The 17,618-nt window shown below is 45.1% G+C and overlaps 1 protein-coding gene across 5 annotated transcripts in view; it reads left to right on the plus strand.

The window, feature by feature from the left end:
- Positions 1-518: 518 nt before the first annotated feature.
- The window catches only part of CBX1 (chromobox 1), a 31,582-nt gene continuing 14,482 nt past the window's right edge, over positions 519-17,618 (plus strand). The window contains exons 1-2 of one of the 5 annotated variants that reach the window (XM_075561694.1): positions 519-778; positions 3,529-3,593. The gene's annotated coding sequence lies outside the window, so the exon portion shown is untranslated. Of the gene's footprint in view, positions 779-3,528; positions 3,594-4,111; positions 4,230-4,545; positions 4,753-17,618 lie in introns of those variants that run through there. The other 4 variants (XM_075561695.1, XM_075561696.1, XM_075561697.1 and 1 more) reach the window with 4 other exon arrangements.

Below are 17,618 nucleotides of genomic sequence, written 5' to 3' on the forward strand. Positions count from 1 at the left end.
CCCACCAGGGATTTTTGTACTGTCCCTGGAAATGTCAACACAGTGAAAAAGACAAATAATATCTTAACAAAAACTGTTTTTATCTGGCGGACCCCTTGAAGCCGTCTCAGCAGGGGTGGCCCACACTCAGAATCCACTACAGAAGAATGGTTTGGGTTTTGTTGTGTTTTTTTTTTTTAGAAGAATGCATTTACAAACAAAATCTCTTTATTTCCAAACCTTTATTGAGTTCTACCTATGGGGTGGGCACTATTTGGGGCACTAAGAATAAAGCAGCTAACTAATAAGAACTGCCCTGACTTCCTAGAGCATGTATTCTAATGAATGCAAGGGGTTAGCCTCGCTCTTCCCCTGCAGAGCACTCAGTAAATGTTTCGAAGAAAACTCATTCAGTCCAGGTACTCTGGCAGGGATCAGACCCAACCCAGGGATGTATGTGGCAGCTAACTAAAAAGGAAGGGAAGGAAAAAATAAAAAAACAAGGATAGGGGAGGAACAGGGCACTAACCTACCCATAGGGGGGGTATTGTTTTTGTCTCCACAGGAAAGGAAGAGAGGGAGGACCTTAACCAGGTGCGCCAAGCCCAGAAGGCAACATACCTGCAGGGAGCAACGGAAATAACAGAGAGGATGATGTTGACCAACTGGGGAGAGTGGCAGGTCTGCCCAGACCACTAGGAAGCAAACTAAGAGGGAGGAGGAGAGAGAGAGAGAGAGAGAGTGGACACCATCCTGGCTCACCATTCCTGCTCAGGGCAACCAATGCACAGAGAGGACGGTAGGTCCGCCCCCAATATGAGACACAAAGTCTGCTCACTGACCCACAGCGCTACATGAGACAGCATTGGAGACACAGTGCTGGAATTGTGCCTTGTCACACACACACCACACACACACACCACACACACACACACACACACACACACACCCCACACACACACACCACACACACCCCCACTTGGGGCAAAATGGGAAGGGAGCACAACAGAGCAGCAAGGGGAGCAAAACAAAGGAATCCCCAGGAATCCTGAAAACAGCCTTCTACCTTGGGGGGTAGGGCTTGATACCTCATCAGACTCCATCAGAAAACATTCTTAAGGGTCAACAGATAGACTTGCAACTATTTATGGGCTTAAAAAAAAAACTCTATATAGATAGGCAGGATAAACAATCCCCAGGATAAAATAATGGGACTGACAGTTCCCAGTGGGAAAGGGAGAGGAGGTGGGGGAAAGGGAGGGAGAGCCAACAAACCCAGGGACAAGGAAACAGCAAGAGATCTAAAATTGATGGCAAGGAGGGCATGGAATGCCTGGTGGGGTTTGATCAAGTGCAATGTAGCCCAGAGGAATTACTAAGAGCCAAAAGAAGGTCAAACATGATAGTGGGACAAGAAGAAAGTAAAAGAAAATAGAGGAAAGAAGTAGGAGGCAAAAGACATTTGTAAGGTTTGAGAATGATGAGGGTAATGAATGTACAAATGTGCTTTATACAATGGATGTATGTATAGAATTCTTATCACAATCCATACATGCATCTGTTGTGTCAAGAACATATGCACATTTGTTGCCATCATCATTTTCAAAACATTTGCCTTCTACTTGAGCCCTTAATATCTGCTGCTCATTTCCCCCTCCCTCCCCACTCCCCGCTACCTCATGAACCCTTCATCATTCATAAGTTATTATTATTTTGTCATATGTTACACTGTCCGACATCTCCCTCCGCCTTCTCTGCTGTCCATCCCCCAGGGAGGAGGCTATACGTAGATTCTTGTAATAAGTTCCCCCTTTCTATTCCACAGTCTCTCTGCCCTCCAGACATCGCCACTCTCACCACTGGTCCTGAAGGAGTCATCTCTCCTGGATTCCCTGTGTTTCCAATTGCTATCTGTACCTATTGTACATCCTCTGGTCTAGCCAGATTTGTAAGGTAGAATTGGGATCATGATAGTGTGGGGGAGGAAGCATTTAAGAACTAGAGGAAAGTTATATGTTTCATTGTTACCCTGCACCCTGACTGGCTCATCTCCTCCCCACAACCCTTCAGTAAGGAGGTGTCTGGTTGGCTACCAATGGGCTTTGAGCCTCCACTCTGCACTCACCCACATTTACAATGATAAGATTTTTTGTTCCTTGATGCTTGATATCTGATCCCTTCGACAGCTCGTGGTCACACAGGCTGATGTGTTTCTTCCATTTGGGCTTTGTTGCTTCTGAACTAGATGGCCACTCGGTTTATCTTCGAGCCTTTAAGACCCCAGACACTGTATCTTTTGATAGCCGGGTGCCATCTGCTTTCTTCACCACATTTGCTTATGTACCCATTTGTCTTCAGTAATCGTATCAGGGAGGTGAGCACACAATGATATGATTTTTTGTTCTTTGATGTCTGATAACTGGTCCCTTCTATACCTCGTGGTCAGCCAAGCTGGTGTGCTTCTTCCATGTGGGCTTTGATGCTTCTTAGCTAGATGACCGCTTGTTTATCTTCAAGCCTTTAATACCCCAGATGCTATACAATAAAATGATTTTTAAATACATAAGGTATAAATATAGGCATGTATATATGTAAATATATTAGTATAAAATGATAGGGTTATAGGTCTATGCATATATATTTATATGTTAAGTATTAAGGTAGCAGATGGACATTGGGCCTCTACTCAAGTACTCCCTCAGTGCAAGACCACTTTGTTCTATTAAACTGGCATTCCATGATTCTCACCTTCCTGACAAGATCGCTGAAAACAAAGAGGGTGCATAAGCAAATGTGAAGAAAGTTGATGGTGCCTGGCTCTCAAAAGATACAGCAGGGCTTGAAGATAAACAAGCAGCCATGTAGCTGAGAAGCAACCAATATGAAATTAGGGATGATAGCAGGTTATGCAGGCAAGAATACAGCTTGGGAATGAGACAAAAATAAGACCCAATCTTAAATCCACCATATTCTGGTTGAATGCAGGTCACCCAGTCTTCTAGAACCTTATATGCAAAATAGAATGGTAATTCCCACTTGGGGGGGGGGGTATTGTGAGAATTAACACCAATCAAGGGCTTATTAGAATTCTAAGCACTCGGCAATAGTAGTTAACAGTTTTACAACTGAAATCCTCATCATAAGAATCAGGGAAAACAATAGGACACTTGAGGAGAGAGGGAGTTTTCTGTTTTTACTGGAAACCCAACCCAAAGGTCTCAGGAGAATTGCCCTCTTTTCTGTATTCCCTCCCACAATACTCTATTATGACATTTCTAGGCTGGATTTCTTATGTGATACCTCTCCTGAGACCTGTATTGTGCCAAATTCAGAACAACTGTTCTTTAAATGCAGACCTCTTCATTTTAGGGCAGAATGCACTAGACTTTCCCTCCTAGCTAAGATAATTTTTTAAAATAATAATTTAATACTTAAAGTGAGAAAACAAATCATCACTTCCCGATAGGCTTTGTTGCATAGTTCCTAATTCTGTAGTGAAATGGAGATTAAGGGAGGAAAAAAATCAACAAACAATACCCTTCTCCCCAGAAAAATCCAGAGTGAAGAGAAATCCAGAGTGAAGAGATGAAGCTGGATCATTTGTTTTCTGCCAGGTAGGAGTAAGATATGTCATTCATGCATTTAATCATTTATTCAACAAATACTGATTGACTAATGCCAGGGACAATATTATGCACTGAGGGGGATAGTGGTGAACAACACAAGGCAGGGTCTTTGTACTCATTGGTGCTTAAGGGTCCAGAAAGTAAGGTAGATATTAACTAATGAAATAAAGCAGAGTGCGTGTTAGGATGAGACACGCATTTTCTATTTGCACTGGTTTGGGGGCAATTTAAGGAGCCCCGGTGGCATAGTGGTTTCGTGTTGGGCTGCTAACTGCCATGTCAGCAGTTCGAAATCACCAGCCGCTGTAGAACAGAGAGCGGGTTTTCTTCGCAGTTCAACCCTGTCCTATAAGGTCATTATGAGTCGCTTCAACTCGATGACAGTGAATTTGGGTTGGGTTGAGACTACTTAGTTGAAATCAGGGAAACACATCTAAAAAAATAAGATGGTTTGTTTCCTTCTACATTTCTCGGGGATGGCTGGGGGAGGGGTGCTCAGTTGGCATAGGTCCGGGATGCCACAACGACACCTTCCCCGTGGATCCGGTCTAGTCCAGCTCAAGGAAGGGCTCCAAGAGGAAGTAATCCCAGCGTTAAGAAGCGGCTGGCTGGAGAGCTGAGGAGGTAAGAAATTGGATACGATTTTGGTGAACCAACCTGTTAAAGAGGCGCATGCTTCAAGGATATTAATTACAGAATTGTCCAGAGTGGCGGCTTTTCGGAGCAAACATTAAGCGACGAGCTCGTAAAATCTACACTTTCAAATGTTCTGGTTTGGCACGTTCTGTACTTTAGAGCTGCAAACTCTCTTTTAAAAGAAAGTCCTCGCAAGCCGTGCGTGGCGGCGCAGGGGGCGCGGAGCACTTCGGGTCTTGTAGTTTCGGGTGGACTCCGAGCCCCATGGTGCTGTGCGGCGGGTCGTCGCGCCTGCGCAGTGCGGGCGGCGGGCCGCGCAGAGTGAGAGCCTCTTTTGTTCGGCCGAGGGGAGGGCTGTTGGCCGGGGCCTGCGGTACGCCGCTTCAGTGAGGGGCTTGCTCGAGGCCACTTGGCTCGTTGCTTTTGTGGGCGCCACTTCCCCGGCTGGCCTGACGCGACGCGCCTGGAGCGCGGCACCGATTCCCCTCGAGCTCCTGGGCGCTGCTCTGAGGTGAAGATCCCGCTAGAGGCGGGGAGCTGGAGGCGGGAGGAGGGGCGGGGGAGCGCGCGGCGGCGGCGGGAGCCGGGGTGAGGGGCTGCACGCTGGCGGCGGCAATTAGGGACGGGGAGGCGGCAGCTCCCCCCGGGGCCCAGCGTCCGACACCCGCCGCTGCAAGGATGAAGAGGGCGGGGCGGCGGTTCTGGGGGGACGACCGCTCCGGAGCGATGAGGAGTGGGCCGGGCACTTGGGGGGGTCGTCTTCGAGGGCCGCGTAGACAAACGAGACAATGCTCCTTGGGTCTGACGAGCGGCCGTGGGGTTGGCCTGCAGAGGAGACCCCTTCGCCAACCGGGGAGGGGACATGCTGGCCGCCCTCGCTGCTTGGGTCCTCGGGGGGTGGAGAGTGCGGCAACCCAGATTTCGAGCTGTAACGGGAGGGCCTCGGGTCCGTCTGGGGGGCGGGCGGGGGCGAGGCTGCGGGTGGCCTGTCGCCTGCGGGCTGGGGAGAAGTAACTTTGAGTAAGTGGGCACGCGGCGCGGGGAGAGCTGCTCCGGGTGCGAGCGGCGCGGGGAAGCCGCCGAGCTTCCTAACGGGACGACCCCGGACCGCGAGCGATAACTTTGCCCGCTTTTCAATTCTCATCACGCCGTGGTTTCCTGAGCAAATTCAAAACCAAACAGCGCCAGCGCGGCTTTTGCTTTGATTTACGAATTCCATGCATTTCGATCTTGGCTAGCTACTGTTCTCGCAATGTTGATGGGACGTTTGGGGGGCGGGAGGGGGGGTTGGATGGTTTTCCTACGCCCTTTTGGAAGCCCCCTCGTATGTCGGTGAATTTATAACTAAGGAATAAAGTGAGGTCGTAGTGAGCGAGATGAGGAGGTGGTGTGGACAATTTAGAGACCAAGAGGAAAAGTATATGAGGCACGGTTTTCCCTCCTTGGACTATAAATTGCTTCTTCGCCAGCCTTGTTAAAAGAACTATGTGACTACAAAGCGGATCATTCTTTACCCGTTTTTCTTTTTTTAATTGTCATTTTATTGGGGCTCATACAATTCATCACAATCCACACATCACTTGTGTCAAGCACACTTATACATTCGTTGCCCTCATCATTCTCAAAACTCTCGCTTTCTGCTTGGGCTCCTGGAATCGGCTCCTCATTTTCCTCCCTCCCGCTTCTTTACCCATTTTTCAAAAGCACGAAGAAAGCGAAGTACTGGGCTCCAGATGAGCGGTTTCGTGTGTTTGTGCATTATTCAGACTTCTTTTGGTTTAATGTAATTGAGATCGAGTTTATTAAAAAAACACCATTTATCTAGAACTGTCATCCAGGGGTAAGGTAGCTTTCTTAATTGCCTAAAAACTTGTGTCAGCAGTTTGGGATTGTTCTGAAAGGTTGATGTTTTGGGAATTGATGGCATGAATACAATCAGGAAATTGGTGCCCTTATTGACATTTATATGGAAAGTAGTATGATTAAGGGGCACCTGTGTTGGAGCTGGTTACAGCTTAATGAAACTTCTGGGCAGTGAAAGATGCTCAACCATTTCTATTTTTCCCTGTGGTGACATTTTTCTTCATTGGTTGCTGTAGCATATAAATTTGTGTTTTATTAAAAATATAAGTAGCGTAATACTCGGTGCTTCCAGCTTCTTGATTAAAGGAGATGAGCAAGGGCCCTTCGCCTACTGATTTATTAATTTAAAATGAAAACTCACTGCTTTCCGGTCAGTTCTGACCCATGGCAACTCTAGACCAGGCTGGACCTGCCCCTGTGGGTTTCCTAGATAGACTATCACTTTACTGGAGTTGAAAGCCCCATCTTGGTCCCATGGGTAGTTTCAAACTGCTTGCAATTTTCTAACCATTTCACTGCCATCAAGTCTATTATAACGCATAGTGACCCTACAACAAAAGAAAGGAAGCAAGCAATCGAGCCCATTTTAGGGGCCAAGGAAATTTTTTTTTAAGGGAAAAAAAAAGGCTGCATTTGTCATTGTGCCTTCATCCAGAAGTTTTACCATTTTCATAGACTATCTGTAGTGGTCTCTGAGATTTTGAACAGCATTTTTTACTTGCTAGGGTATCTGAATCAGTTCTGCAGTAAAGTCTGAGGACCTGTTTATGGGTTCCCATAAAGTGGAAGCTGAGCCTCTTATGGAATCAGTGTCTGGTCCATAGTAGGTCGTTCAGATTGTTGATGAATGTACAGAGATTGGGACCTTTTCTGAGAACTCCAAGTACCCATCAATAGAATTAATGTGCATTTATGTAGTCCTTTTGTTTGTATTTGCTACTTGGGTTTTGTTTTATTTGCTTCTCTTAGACCTGTGGCTTTTCAGTAGAGTAAAACTGTTGGTGTGCTTGCCTTAGCCTAATTGTGATTATTAATTATTATTATTTTAATGTGCATGCCTGGTATTACAAAAAAAGATTTGCATACTGTGTAATTAACCAAGTGGAAATTCCTCTAGCCCTTGGGTAGCTCAACTATAGTCTGAAAGATTGGCTGTCTGAATCCATTCAAACATCTCAGAAGAAAATCCTAGCAATATGCTTCCGAAAGATCACAACCTTGGAAATCCTGGGGGCTGGGAGGGGGCATAGTTGCACTGTACACACGGTAGTCAAGACTCAGACCAAGGGGACAACTGAAAAGACTCCAGGTTCTCGGCTTCAGCAGCAACCTGTATAAAGCTTGACCATTTTTTTCTCTTTTAAACCATTGAGAACCAGACCCACTGCCATCAAGTCAGTTTTGACTCAGCAACCCCATAGGGCTTCTCTGAGACTGTCAATCTTTACAGGAGCAGACAGCCATGTCTTCCTTCCACTGGGAGCTGCTGGTGGCTTTGACACACTGACCGTCTGGTTAGCAGCTGAGCACCTGCCTCTCCCACAGCAGCGGAACTCGTATCTGTGGTGCCCTTTGCATTTGGTTAAGTAATAATACTTTCTCACTAGCGGTGTACTGAAATTTTTAATAGCTTTCCCAAGGTAAATTGGACCATTTATTCAAAATTCCGGTCATGTCAGTGTTTTTAATTGTCTACTTTGTGTTAAATCTTTTCGCTTTTATGATGGGCAGTTTAATATTAGGCAAGTTAATTTTTCTGTGACATTACATGTTTCTCTTTAATAAGAGTGGGTACATTGAAGGCCTAACAGCACTGTGGTTTTCAAGAGGTTGGTGTGTCAGTGATCTGGTTTTGTTTTATCTGTGAGTCCTTTGGCCTCTGCCTTGAATCCCAACATAGTCATAGTTTTTTAGTCGTTTTTGTTTTCTCCTAAGCAAACTTGTTGGAAATCTTGCAGACATCACCGCACCCTAACATCTGTCAGATCCCATGGCCTCGAAACCGAAATGATCTCCCTACTTTCATCCATTTAAGCAAACTCAAAGTGGGGGGGAGTCAGCTAAGTTTCTAAACACTTAGAAATTCACATTCTATCCACATACCTCTGAAATTCAGGAGTAGGGGTGCCTTTAAGAGGGAAGCGCCTCCTGAGTGTATGGTAAGTTCTTGCTTTCTGCTCTGTCAAGTTTTCCATCTGGAAAGCATTTGCTTCACAAACAGCCACAGGCTAAAGGCAACAAGACTAAAGGCAGTTTACAAACATGAGCCTGGGGGACTACAAACTGAATATGCCACATATACCTCCATTGCCTTTTCAGCAAAGATATTCCATCCTTTCTGTTTAGGGCTCCCACCAGATGCTCTGCTGGAAAAAGATGGGAGGGGACGCTTTCTGCTCCTTTTAAAGAGTTGGTCTCAGGGGGCAGTTCTGCCCTGTCTTAGAGGGTTGCTGAGTCAACATTGACTCATGGCAGTGACTTTGGTTTTGGTTTCATTTGTGGCTTACTGATCAAACTCATCTGTTGATTGGTCCCTGAAAAGCTAATGGCATGGGAGGCTGGAGGGAGCACTACAACTAATTACTTTTCATTGCACAACTCATATAAAGGCGATTTAACCCTTGTGTGTGTGGGGGGGGGTTGTTCTAAACTTGATGTGGCAATGATTGCAGTTCTTGATATGGTTGAACTATTTGTATGATATGTAAATTATGTGCCAATAAAACAGTTGGAGGGGGGAAAAGATTTACAACCTTAGAAATGTGGAGAGGGGGAAATTCTATTCTGTCCTATAGGATTGCTATGGGACAGAATGGGCTTAGTGGCTCAAAGCCAAACCAAATTCACGGCCATCGAGTTGACTTTGACCCTTGGTTTATCTAGTGGGATGGGGTAGAACCTGCCTCTGACAGTTTTAGATTTTATTTCCTGATTATCCTGTGTCTGAGACATCTATGTTATTGCCAAATAAGGGCTCATTGTCTTGCATATGGTCCCAGGCTGGCCTTTAATTGAATGCAAGGAAAAGAGACATTTAGCCAAGTTAGTTGTGCTTCTTGTGGGAAGGAGTGTTTACGGTATGCTGAAGAATGACTAGGTGGCTAGTAGGATTTTGACTGCTGACCCTGGACAGTAGTACACTTCTTCATAGAGGAACAAAGACATGCATGAAGGAAACATGCAGGATGTGTTTCTTTTTAATCATTTTATCGGGGGCTCCTACAGCTCTTCTCACAATCCATCCAGCCATCCATTGTGTCAAGCACATGTGGACATTTGTTGCCATCATCATTTTCAAAACATTTTCTTTCTACTTGAGCCCTTGGTATCAGCTCATTTCCCTCCCTCCTTCCCCCACCCTCCCTCATGAACCCTGGATAATTTATAATTTATTGTTTTTTCATGTCTTACACTGACCAATGTCTCCCTTCACCCACTTTTCTGTTGTCCATCCCCCTGGGAGGGGGTTATATGTGATCGGTTCCCCCTTTCTCCCCTCACCTTCCCCTTCCTCTTCCCCTCCTGGTATTGCTACTCATTGATCCTGAGGGGTTTATCTGTCCCGGATTCCCTGTGTTTTCAGCTCTTATCTGTACCAGTGTACATGCTCTGGTTTAGCTGGGTTTTTAAGGTAGACTGGAGTCATGATTGGGGGCGGGGGGAGGCAGTAAAAGAACTAGGAAAAGTGGTATGTTTCTTTGGTGCTATACTGCACCGGGACTGGTTCATCTCTTCCTGTGACCCTTCTGTAAGGGGATGTCCAATTGTCTACAGATGGGCTTTTGTTTCTCCACTCCCCACTAGGATGTGTTTCTTATTGCCAGTCATATTTTGTATTTTTGCTGGAGTGTAAGTCATTGTGAGGGAAGTAGGACCGTATTTATCTGGGTTGATGGTTGGAACTAAAGGCCAATAAATGTTACCTTGAAGTTTGACCTTAGTTTTAAAGGGATGGAACCCTTTATAAATTTAAACCATTTCCCACCACTTTTCTATCCAGGCCAAACAGGTTTAAGCCTCATTGGTTTTATTCACAGCAGCTCCTGAGGTCAAATTGCCTTTTTCCTATCTCCCTTCAATAAGGAGTGGAACCTGCCTTCAATTCCAGCTTTCAAAGCCTGCCCTATTCCCTAATCACCCTAGCCTGTTCTTTCGTGCTTTGCTCTGCAGTGTTTTACTTCCTATACTTTTGCTCATTATTATAGCCTCTTGTCATTTCTCCTATTGTTGACTTAAACTTTTATTATCTGTTTTTACTTTTCAATCCTGGCTTTGTGTCTTAAATGTTGAGGGGCTTTAAGAAATGTTCTTTGCTTTAAGCCTTAATTTCCTCATCTATGAAACGGGCTTTTAGTGATAAGTAATGTGAGAATTGAATAAATGCCTTTATGTGCATGATTTACATTTCAATAAATGCTAGTTATTATTCTGTAATTTCTTAGCCTAAAAGATTTAATGAAGCCTAACTAAAAGGGTCCCCAGGATGTGGGACAGTAAATGAAAAGCTAGTATGACTTGGTCACCCAATATTCCACCTTGGCTCTTTTGAAATCCTTGGTGGTTTAATTTTTTTAAATTTTAATTGTTCCAGTCTATTTTGCTCTAACTGCTGGGACCTCGTGTGCCACACAATGAAGGGTAGTCTGGTAAACTCGAGTCCTTTGTTTCAGTTACTGTCCATTGTCATTGCCTTCCAAACTTACCTACTGGCCTCATCATGTAGCACAATATTGGACAATATCCTCTTTAATCCAGTGTCTGCTTTTCAGAAGGAACTCACCAAGACTTTTTTTTCAATCATTTTATGGGGGGTTCGTACAACTCTTATCATAATCCATACATACGTCAATTGTATAAAGCACATTTGTACATTTGTTACCCTCATCCTCAAAACATTTGCTCTCCACATAAGCCTCTGGCATTCGCTCCTCATTTTTTCCCTCATGAACCCTTGATAATTAATAAATTATTGTTTTGTCATGTCTTACACTGTCTGACGTCTCCCTTTACCCACATTTCTGTTGTCTGTCACCTAGGGAGAAGGTTATATGTAGATCCTTGTAATCTGTTCCCCCTTTCGAACCCACCCTCCCAGTATTGCCACTCTCACCACTGGTCCTGAAGGGATCATCCACCCTGGACTCCCTGTGTTTCCAGTTCCTATCTGTACCAGTGTACATCCACTGGTCTACCCAGATTTGTAAGGTAGAATTGGGATCATGATAGTGGGGTGGGGAGGAAGAAGCATTTAGGAACTAGAGGAAAGTTGTATGTTTCATTGTTGCTACACTGCACCCTGACTGGTTCGTCTCCCCGCAACCCTTCTATAAGGGTATGTCCAGTTACCTACAGATGGGCTTTGGGTCCCCACTCCACACTCCCCCTCATTCACAATAATAGGATTTTTTGTTCTTTGATGCCTGATACCTCATCTTTTTGACAACTAGTGATCACATAGGCTGGTGTGCTTCTTCCATGTGGGCTTTGTTGCGTCTCAGCTAGATGGGTGCTTGTTTGCTTTTAAGACCCCAGATGCTATATCTTTTGATAGCCTGACACCATCAGCTTTCTTCACCACATTTGCCTTGCACCCACTTCGTCTTCAGTGATTGAGTTGGGAAGGTGAGCATCATGGAATACCAATTTAATAGAACAAAGTGTTCTTGCATTGAGGGAGTACTTGAGTGGAGGCCCAATGGCCATCTACCTTAATACTAAACCTATAAATATATGCACATAGATCTATTTCCCCATCCTCACATAAATATATTTACATATATACATGCCTTTATTTAGACCTGTATAAATGCCCTTTGCCTCCTAGATCTTTCCTCTATTTCCTTATACTTTCCTCTTGTCCCACTATCATGCTCAGCTTTCATTTGGGTTTCAGTAATTCCTCTCGGTTACATTACCCTTGATCATGCCCTACCAGGCCTCCTACACCCTCCTCACCACCGATTTGGATCACTTGTCCTTGAGTTTGTTAACACCTTCACTTCCCCCTCTCCCATGCCCCCCAACTGTCAGTCCCATTGTTTTCCCCTCATGTTCATCCAGCCTATCTTATTTAGTCAGACCTCTGGAGATAATAACATCCACAAAAACAAGACTGGGCAAAACCAAGCAACAAAAGAAAATAAAACAACAAAAAGCCAATGACAAACCAAAAACACAACTATGACAAAAAAGAAAAGTTTGTCTTTAGTTCAAGGACTGTTTGTTGGCCTTTAGGAGTGTTTTCCAGTTGAGTCTGATGGGTCCCAAGCCCTGACCCCCAAAATCTATTTTTGGTATTCCCTGGGGACTTCGTTGCTCTAGTCCCTTGCTCTTCTGTTACACACCCTTAGTGTTTTGCCTCAGTGTGGTGGGATCAGATTGAGCGGAATTCCCACAGTGTCTCCAGTGTTGTCCCCTGTAGGGCTATGGGTCAGCGAAGGGATGCCTTGTCTCATAGTGGGGCCAGCCAGATGGTCTTCTCTATGGATTAGCTGCTCCTAGCGGGAATCTCATCTTCAAGGCTTGGTGGGCCAGGGCATGCTCCACTCCCCTTCTTCCCCCTTCATTTGCTCCCATGTGCTCTGATCAGACATGTCCCTCTCCCGGGGCTGCAGCGTCAGTGCTGTCCCCTGAAATAAATTCTTGGGGGACGGGCAGCAGTCCACGTAGTTGGCCTTGGGGCCGGCCCCATCACCCAGACTTTTACCCTAGTCTGTCTTAGAATGGAAGCTCTACTAACACCTGAGCACAGGTGCCCCTGCTGACGTAGCTTCCAGCATCGTAGCGGCATGTAAGCCACCACACAAATGGTAGAGCTTTAAAGCAGAGAGTACTCAAAGTGTAGTTATATACTTTCATTGCTGTCTGTATCCAAAGCAATGATTAACAAGCAGACATTTATTTTCTCATAGTTCTAAGAGACTGGAAGCCCAAATTCAGGACTCTAGGGGAAGTCCTTAATCTTTTAACATCCGTGGGTTCAGAATTCCTTGGGGATCTCCCTGTGTCTTGGCGTCAGTCTTCTCCTGTGTCTAGGAGGTTCTCTAGCACCGGAGCCCAGGCCCAAAAGAGTTCTCTGCTCCCTCTCTGCTTGCTTCTCTTTCCGTTTATCTCTTAAAAGGTAGAAGGTGTGACAAGATTAGGACTTGAGTAAAGGTGGGGGCTTGAGTCTCACACTCTTGTAAGGAATACTGGGCATATTGCTCTGGCTACGGTGATACAGATTTGGGGGAAACAATTCGGTCTGCAACAACAGTTATTAATTGACTGGATCTTAGACCTAAGCTAAGGAGCCTTAGTGGATCTTCGTGGGTTGCATGTTGGGCTGCTAACCACAAGGTCAGCAGTTTGCACCTACCAGTTGCTCTGAGAGAAAGATAGGGCGTTCTCTTCCTGTAAAGATTTACCACCTTGGAAATTGACTCATTGGCAGTGAGTTTGATTTTGAGTTAAACCTAAGCTGAGAGCAAGAGAGCTAAGAAAAAGAAAGTGGAAGAAGGAATGGCGGGGAGTGATGGACCCAGTAATTACCATCTGGTCTTTGCCTTCTGAGCTGCCACTTGCCACTTCTGCAGTCTAGCAGTTTCTCCTGGGCCACGTTGCTCTACCTCAGGTTAAGCCAACACAAAGTTGGACAATGAATAAGGAATACTCCAGAAAACCAAACTAGTGTATTCTGACTCCTGGCCACCTTAGAGGACAGGATAGAACTGCCCCGGTGGTTTCTGAGACTTTCTATGGCAGTGGTTCTCAACCTGTGGGTCCCAACCCCTTTGGGGTGGGGGGGGTGGTCAAACAATCCTTTCACAGGGGTCGCCTGATTGATAAGCAGTAGCAAAATGACAGTGAGGAAGTAGCAACAACAATACCGTTATGGTTGGGGGGTCACCGCCACATGAGGCACTGTCTGAAAGGGCTGTGGCGTTGGGAAGGTTGAGAAGCACCGCTTTCCGGGACGAGAAAGCTCCGTCTCTCCGGAAGAGTGCCTGGTGGTTTGGAGCTGCAGGAGAATGAACACATTTGAATGATTGTGTTGGTGGAGAATGTTGAGAGTATCGTGGACTGCAAGAAGAAATAAAAGTCCTGAAAGAATTGTCAGAATGTTCCTTAGAAGCGAGTGAGGAAAGACCAGCAGCCCTATAGGCCAGGGGTGTCAAGGGCAGCATGTGGGCCCCGAGGTAGTTTTTGTGGCCCCTGATGCTCTGAAATAAAATGAAAATAGAAAAAATATGTTATGAAGAAAATAGCCCTATGAGGAGATCGAGGCAATACTGTACACACAATTTCCTTGTTACATTTTATTTCAGACCCCTTGCTATAGCCCATAGTAGAATTGTTCCCTGGAGGGCTGATGTAAATCTTTTTTTTTTTTTTTAAGTTTTATTAGCACTTCATCCACATGTCATACAATTCAATGATTTGATCATATTAAGAAGAGTTACACAGTTATCACCACATTTGACTCTAGGACATTTTCTTCCATGTACTCATAGTTATTCATGTATGTTTTCTTTTTTGTGTTTTTAATGCATTTTTTCCAATTGTGGCAAAAATATACACAGGAAAATGTTCTCCAATTCCATAATTCCTACACGTATAATTCAGTGCCCTTGATTATACTCTTTGTGTTGTTTAATGTAAATCTTTACAGGAACAGAAAACCTTATCTTTTCTCCTACAGAGCAACTGGTGGGTTCAAACTGCTGACCTTGAGGTTAGCAGCCCAATGTTATCAGGTTTCCTTTGGAAAAGACCAGTCCCTGAAAAGGGACATCATATTTGGGAAAGTTGGACATTATGAAAAAGAGGAAGATACTCAATGAGACGGACTGACACAATGGATGCAGCAATGCACTTTCACAGCTAGTCTGAGGATGGTGCAAAGTGGGCGGCTGTATCGTTCCTTCTGTTGCATATTTGAAACTGACTCATGGAACTTCAACAACAGACTTTAGCCCAGACCTTGTAGGCAATTGTTCCTAGTCATCCTTACTGCCACTGGGTTGGCAGAGGGCGGAAGTAGAGCGGATCAAGACGTTAGCAAGAATGGAGTGGACTGCCCTCAGCCCTGGCCCATTTGCCTAGGCCCCAGGCTAACCCTCTGCTACCAACTGATGAGCCCATAGACAGAGCCTGAGAGCTGGGTCCCAAAAGGCCATGACTTCTGCTTTTATTTGCATATCTCCCACCCATAGTCCAGTGCTACAAGAGACTGAGTATGGGGTTCTTAAAGCCATCAGGGGGAATTAATAAGCAAAAGGAGAGCTGTTTTCCTTTTAAAAAACAAAACCTAATTGGGACCCCAGAACTATATGCAGGAGTAGGAGAGTGATGCTGTGCTTGCGCATGTGTGTGTGCGTATAGTTTCAAAAAGTTCCTGGGGAAATGGACTTAAAATACAGGAATGGAGTGTTTTTCTGCCCCCTCATACAGAATTGGCCTGTGATTAACTATCTCTGAAGTTTGTCGTAGAGCCTTTACTATAAAACGTGTTGTCATGTTGTCAGTGCCAACTCCTGGTAACCCCCCGCGTTAGCAAGTGGAAGTGCTTCATAGAACTTTCTTTTTTTCCTTTCCCATAGAGCTTTCTGGGCTGTAATATTTTTTCTTTTAAACTGTGTTTTGGGCACTGGTTTTCTATTAAGCAGTTACTGTACCTCTTGGTTTGTGACTTTGATTGCAACTGCTGCCGTCTGGCAGCACTCTTCCCACTTCCTCCCTGTGCTTATGATTTCCGCTCATCCTCTTCCTATCTTTGGAGCCTTTCTTGGGAAATGCTGCAGCTTTTATCTCATGTAGGGTTGACTTTGTAAGGAGTGCTACCTCCTTGGTGTTCTTGTTCACCTTAGGGAGTACAACTGCTCCCTATCCAGAGCAAAGAGAAGGGAAGCCAATAAAAAATGCAAAGAAACGACCAGTCCATAGGATTAATGGACCCCGTGAACCCCAGCCTCCACGACCCAGAGAGCCATGGTAGTATAGTGGTTATGTATTGGGCCGAGATCCGTATTCAGCAGTTCGAAACCACCAGCAGCTCCAAGGGAGAAAGACTGGGTTTTCTACTCAGCTCAGCAGTTACAGTCTCGGAAACCCACAGTGAGTTGCTGTGAGTCAGCATTGACTATGGCAGTGAGAGATACGTGACACACTTGCCCTGAAGGATGTCTCAGAGCCATAGTCTTGGTTCCAGTGGTATTAATAAACCTGGTCTTTTTTACGATTTTCAGTTTCTATATACATTTTTCTCTACTCCATCTCTGACTCTACTGTGATCTACTTCAGAATGTCAGCAGTAGTAGCCAGGCATCCTCTAGTTGTGTGTGTGTGTGTGTGTGTGTGTGTGTAATTTATCCCACTTCCTTCCTGTGTTTCCTATTTGCATTCCTCCTCCTTTCCTAAAGCCACCTTTCTTAACCCTTCAGTCTGTGGGCAAATGAGCTGACCTTTTGACTTCAAATGGTTAATGATGATGATTTTCCATATCGACCAATCTATATTGTTTGGCTGAAAATTGAGTCAGAGGGTGGGCTTGGTTAAGTGCCTGAAGGGTGAATAAGGGCTGTAGTCTCAGGATTTCCACCAGGCTATCCAACCAGGAAGCCTAGTCCCTCAGGATTATGAGCTTTGCTCCATACTCTTCCGCTCTATCCAGAACCTTCTATTATCCCTGTCAGAACAGTTGGAGTATAAGTCAGGTGTACCACTGTTCTGTTCTCTGGGTCGTGGAGGCTGGGGTTCACGGGGTCCATTAATCCTGTGGACTAGTAGTTTCTTTGCATTTTTTATTGGCTTCCCTTTTCTTTGTTCTGGATAGGGAGCAGTTGTACTGTAGATGGCTGCTCACAAGCTTTTATGACTTCCAGTCTCTGCTCAACCCAAGTAGTAAGTAGAAAATTGTCTTTGTGGATTGTGTTATACCAAATTGACGTTGGTATCCCACAGACTATGGTCTTGAGCCCCTAGCTGAGCGGTTTTGGCCTTGGCTGTAATAACGGACAAAGATTGTATTCCTGGGTCAGTTCAAACCACCAGTTGACCGGTTTGCACCCTGAATAGAGATCACCAAAGATGAAGTTTGGCATTTATACAGTTCTTCAGGATCTTAAAATAATTTTAACAGTTTTTTGTTTGCTTTTTGGTTTACTTTGTGTCCAGAATTTTTGTACCCAGACCTACTATTGTTTTCCTGCTTATGGGGAAAAAGGAAGAGTGCAGATAATGGAAAAGATGCCTCTTGGAATCATGCCCATTTGGGTTTCTGAATTATCCTGGTACTCCATTAAGCAGGCCTTTCGTTTGGGCAACACCCTCCCGGAGCTGTGACCTGACCGGGCGCTGGCACCCGTACTGGGCGTGCTCTTTTTGTGTCAGTGCTTGTGCGAGAAGACCTGGGCTGTGGGGTGTCAAAGGTGATGCACACTTCTTGACTTCAAGCACAGTGGGCGCTTTTTTTTTTTTTGGAGTTTAACTTTGGTTTCAGAAAAAGTTAATGAACCAGCAGCAGTCTCAATGAAA

The sequence above is a fragment of the Tenrec ecaudatus genome, chromosome 10 (genome assembly GCF_050624435.1).
Source record: "Tenrec ecaudatus isolate mTenEca1 chromosome 10, mTenEca1.hap1, whole genome shotgun sequence".
In the NCBI taxonomy this organism is placed as follows: Eukaryota; Metazoa; Chordata; class Mammalia; order Afrosoricida; family Tenrecidae; genus Tenrec; species Tenrec ecaudatus.